Consider the following 5,829-nt stretch of genomic DNA (forward strand, 5'->3'; position numbering starts at 1 on the left):
ATGGCTCTGTTGTTTTAAATACACAATACTTAGGAGACTGGCTTTACTTAGAATGGAAAATTTTGCCAGGGACAAAGTTAACACAAAGAAACAAACAACAAAAAACAGCAAGAAAGAGAACAGTTAAGTGCAGCTCGGATGAGACCGGGCAGTTCTTTCCCAGCACCAGCTTGTCCCTGAATTCTCACGGTCACATGCAGCCTCAGCATTAGTCTTCTGTCCTATGCACTGAAATGGAGGTGGATTAAATTCATCAAGCAACTGCTCTAACGTGGAAAATCTGCAAGTGTCATAAACTAGCTCCATCTGAACAAGATAAAGAAATCATTCCATAGGCTGAAAACAACAAAAACACAAAACTACTTTGTTTCTTTTCCCCAAATGAAATCCACAGGAAAGGTCCTGTATGATTTACAAAATTTCCAGAGTAGAAATGCAGTGATGTGAAATGTCACAGACCTCATTATTGTGTAAAGAAAGTGCAATTCGAAATATTCTAATTGCACATGTGAAAAACAAAATACTGTCTTGCCTGCCAGTACCAGCGGTGAGTACTGCGAGGGCCGTGGTGGGGGGCGGATGGGAGGGTGGTCCTGCCTGGTCTATGCAGGCGGCCGAGTCCCTGGAGGTCCGCTGGCACCTGCCCCTGACCCCTGAGCACGCTGCAATATCCTCACAGGGAGATGCCTGGTCCTCCAGGAAGGGCCATGGTTTTTCACTGGTAGTTAAAAGCTTCGCTCAAAGGCAGCAGCCCAGGGAGCGCTCAGCAGGAGAGACACTGTCTCAAGTACCAGGTTTTGTTGTGTGTGGTTTTTGTTCAAGTGTGACTTCTGTCTGTAAATTAAGGAGTTTTCAGGCCACCTGGGTTTTGTATTTTCAGTACTGAGAGGTGAAGTCCAAACGCAGGGCCTTTACCCACTGAGAGAGAGCACACTCCTAGTATTGGTGAGAGGCAATGTCCCCTTTTGGCACCACAACACTGATATTTTAAAGTAAGAAAAACTTTCCCAGTCGCTAGTTTTAGACACCCTTTTCCTCACAGCTGCCCATGACGTGTCCACACTCAGGGTGATGACAATGCTCTGGCCATCTTCTGTTTTGATTCGCTTCAGCCCTGGCTGCCCAGGCTGATGGCTGTCCTGGCAGATGCTGATGCGGGGGTCTCCAGCACGTGTAAAGGACTCCTCGTGGCATTGTTCACCTGGCAGTGGACCGCAGTGGGGATTGGTACCACAAGAGTCCCGTTTTGCGTTACAGTTTTTACTGGTAGCTGGTGTTGACCTAGAGGTGTCTGTTGTACTGATAATGAAGATCCTCATCAATCTAACACTAACCTATTACCTGGCTTCTGTAATCATGCTCACCTGTTGCATCAGTCACCTGAGACCCCACCCCTCGGACCACCCCAACCTAATAAAAGTGGAAAACACCCAGTATACAGATTCAGAACTTGGTGATAACTCCCATCTGAGCCCGCCATTAAATAAACCTTCATTCTCTGTGTGCAGCTTGGTTTGTCCTTGGAACCACACACTGTAACAGTTGCTATAACACTACTACAGTGACCATCTGGACAGAGGTGGTCTGTGACATCTGAATGATCTGGCTGGCAGCACCTAATGTGCCATGGCTAATTGCAGCAACAGGTTCTACTTTTACTTCCCTGTGATTTCTATTCTCTTGCAGCTGGGCACTAGCAAAGGCCAACACAGCTGTCTGAGTGACTATGGCTTGTCCTGAGACAGTGTAGGTGTTCGCTGGGGCCAGTCAAGCCACGCTGGTGACTGACACTGCTGGTATCTAGTGGAAGACGTGAACTGTCTGCACGAAGGGTGGCTGGAAGGTCACTAGGTCACCACCTTGCTGTGGTACTAGGGTGGCAGCAGTGTAGGCAGCAGTCTTAGCCACCTGTAGTAGCTGCCACTGAATGGTGATCAAGACCAGCTGGCTGGACAGAGGTGACTCTGGTGAGCTTTGGGCAACCCAGGCTTCTTGGATGATGGCAGGTCTGGGGTGTGAGTTGCCAGGCTCAGGCTCCCGATGGGCTGGCAAGGCTTCCCTCCACAGGCTCTCAGGGCTCTGGGGCCACTGCAGTGAGCAGACACTACTCCAGCAAGACTGGGAGAGGCTCCTAGAAGAGAGTGGTCACAGAGAGGTTCTAAAGCAAGGTACACTCCTAGGCTGCCTTTTCCTAAAAGCCTGCTCTGTTAATTTGCTTTCAGAGGCAGGATCTCTACCTTCCAGAATGAGCCTTTGCCTGGTTCTTCCTGGGAATGTGGTACTTGGATGAAATAACAATTCAGACAGAGATTGTCGGGAACTGAATTCTGCCACTCCTTGTCAGTCTTGTAGTATGGATAATTTTTAGTGATGTGCATATAAATTCCATTTAGGATGTGTTGTTTACCAGGAGCCATTTTAATTGCTTGTACTATTGTGCATAGGAATAAGGTGGCTTTGAATCATTCTTTGGGCTTCCTCCACCAGAAGCTTCCTTTTCATTTTCTGGGTGCGAGTTTTCAGCCACTAAATTGAGGTCAGAGGGCATCAATGGGCCCATTTTGAAACCTGAAGACTCCACTTCCTGGGGGCTGGATGGGCAGGAGTTGGCAGCACTGATAGTTCCCACTGTGGAGGGAAGAGGGATGATGAGGTGGGCCATGGTGTTTGGAATGTTGATGGTCAGAGGTGAGAGGTGCAGCTGCACAGCCTTCGCTGGGGACTCAGGCGCCTCTTGCTTCTTCCTCTTCTGGCCAGATAGGGAAGGGAAAGTTGGTTTGAAGTCTGTGCTTGAAAACCTGGTGCATGAAGCTTGGAAGCTGCAACAGCGGCACCCGGTGCCTCTGGAACACCTGTCCACAAACACGCTGTTCTGGCCAAGGCAATGCAACTAGAAATCACCACTTTAGGCCTGGGCTGTGCAGGCGGTGGGTCCCAGGCTGTCCAGTCATGGCCAGCACTGCCGCTTGGGGTTGTCAAGATCTGGAGGTGGCACTGGGAGATGAAGCTCGAGTGGCCCATGCTCACATCCACTGAGCCTTGTGATGAGATGCACTTGATGGTCGCCGAGTGCTTGGTAATTAGGTACTCAAACTGGCAGCCCTCCAGCTGCACCACTTCCCCACATCCTGGCCAGGACCACCACCCCTGGCCCCGCCGCCCATGACGGGGTGCTGCTGAAGCCACTGCCATCGGCCTGAGTGAGAGCCCACCGCCACTCACTGGGAGCTAGGAGCCAGAGCAGAGGCCTCCGGTTTGCCATGGGGAAAGCCAATTAGCAGTGGCTAGTGGCCTCAATCTCGATTTTGTAAATTTATAATGTTAAATTCAAGCACATATATACTACTAAGAAATTTCAACAGAATACAAATAAAGCCAATGAGAAGGAAATCAAAATAGTACCCTACAAAACTTTATTGAATGCAAAGAAGAAATTGATGGAGGGAATAAAGAAAAAAAAGGTAAGAGGTACACAGGAAACAAATAGTAAAATAGCATAGATAAGTTTCTCCTTATCAGTAATTAATTAAGTGTAAACATATGAAAGTCTACAATGAAAAGGAAGAAACTGAAGGAATATATTTTAAACAACAAACAACAAAATGATCCAAGTATGTGTTATCTACAAAAGCTATATTTTATATTCAAAGATATATATATATGTATATATGTTGAAAGTGAAAGGATAGAAAAACATATTCCATGCAACATTAGGTGTCTATGTTATTATCAGACAAAATAAACTCTAAGTCAAAACCTTTTATAAAAGATACAGGCCATTATTTATTGAAAAAACAATTGATTCATCAAAAAGATACAATTACAAACATTTATGCACCAGGCAACAGAACGCCAAAATATATGAGACAAGTATTGACAAAATGGAGAGGAGAAATCATTCTACAATACAGGTTGGAAACTTTAATACCCCATTTTCTTTAATGGATAGATGATCTGGACAGAAGATCAGTAAGGAAAGGAAGATTTGAAAAGTGCTATAAACCAGCCAAATAGAGGAGACATAAAGAAATTCCTCCACCGACCATAATGCACATTTCTATCAAGCGCAGATGGAAAATTCTCCAGGTTAGACCACATATTAGAGCAGAAAATAAGTGATAAGAAATGTAAAAAGATGGAAGTTATAACAAGTATCTTCTCTGATCACAATAGAATGAAGCCAGTCATCAAAAACAAAAGGAAAAATGCAAACTTTGTAAGTAGGAAATTAAACAGCACAGTCATAAGCAATCAATGAAACAAAGAAGATAATATAGAAGAAATTGGAAAATACTGAGAGGGAAATAAAAATGAAAACACAATATAACAGAACATAGATTCAGTGAATGCAGTGCTTAGAGGGATGGTTAAAGCAGTGAATGCCTATATGAAACAAGAACAAATGTCTTAAATAAACCTATATTACAATAGAAGGACTTAGAAAAATAAAGGCAAATGACACCCAAGCCTAATAGAACAAAGGACTAATAAATATTACAGAGAAGACAAATAAAATTGAGAGGAGAAAAACATTAGAGAAAATGAACAAAACTAAAAGTTAGTTCTCCGATAGGATTAACAAAATTGATAAATATGTAGGTACACTGACCAAGAATATAGAAGAGAGGATATGAATATTTACAATCATAAATGAAAGTGGAGACACTAATAAATACCTTACAGAAATAAAATGGATTATAGAAGAATGTTATCAGCAGTTGCACAAAGAGATAACCTGAATGAAATGAACAAACTTCTATAAACACATACATTACTGAAAGTGACTGATGATGAAACAGAAAATAGGAACAAACCTATAAAATATAAAGAGGCTGAATCAGAAAAAGAAATCAATCAAATATATTAAAGCAACTCCCAACAAAGAAAAACAGTACCAGATGGCTTTCCTGGTTAAGTCTACCAAATATTTCAGAATTTTTAAAAATACTCCTCAGACTCTTACAAAAAATAGAAGAGGTAAGGTCACTTCCAAATATATTCTGTGGAGCCAGAATTGCCCTGATCTGAAATACAGATAAAGACACCAAAAGAAAATTAGAGATCAATATTCCTTATGGTCATAGATGCAAAAGAGCCTGAACAAAATACTAGCTAATTGAATCAAACAGTATATTTAAAGGATAATACACAAAAAGCAAGTGGAATTATTTCAGGAATGCAAGATTAATTCAATATAAGAAAATAAATTAATTTAATCACACAATAATAGAATTGAGTAGGAAAACACACACAGCAAATCAGCAAATGCAGAAAAAACATTTAAATAACAACAAAATCTCTTAGCCAGTATGGTTGCACATACCTGTAGTCCCTGCTACTCAGGTGGCTGAGGCAGGAGGATTACTTGGGTCTAGGGGAGTTGAAGGCTGCAGTGCTCTCTACGTTGTGCCTGTGAAGCCACTGCACTCCAGCCAGGGCAACATAGTGAGAACTTCTCTCTAAAAATTAAAAAAAAAAAAAAAAACACTTTTTCTTTTTTTTTATTGACACCTGGCAAATCTACTTTGAATCCATTCTGTTATATGAAGAGGTGTGTGTATGTATATGTGTGTGTATATATACACATTTTTTATTATTATTATTATTATTTCAGCATATTGTGGGGGTAGAAAAGTTTAGGTTATGTATGTTGCCCTTGCCTCTCCCCCTCCCCGAGTCAGAGCTTCAAACGTGTCCATCCCCTAGACAGTGCACATCGCACTTATTATGTTTGTATACATCCATCCCCTCCCCCACCCACATCTGCCCGACACCGGATCGATGTTATTCCTGAATGTGTGCTTAGGTAATGATCAGTGAAACCAATTT

General features: G+C 42.5%; 1 pseudogene; it reads right to left on the reverse strand.

Annotated features, from left to right (window-relative positions):
• Nucleotides 1-911: 911 nt before the first annotated feature.
• Nucleotides 912-3,164, reverse strand: LOC138378371 (forkhead box protein K2 pseudogene; annotated as a pseudogene).
• Between the last annotated feature and the right edge of the window lie 2,665 nt (nt 3,165-5,829).

The sequence above is a fragment of the Eulemur rufifrons genome, chromosome 30 (assembly GCF_041146395.1).
Source record: "Eulemur rufifrons isolate Redbay chromosome 30, OSU_ERuf_1, whole genome shotgun sequence".
Classification (NCBI taxonomy): Eukaryota; Metazoa; Chordata; class Mammalia; order Primates; family Lemuridae; genus Eulemur; species Eulemur rufifrons.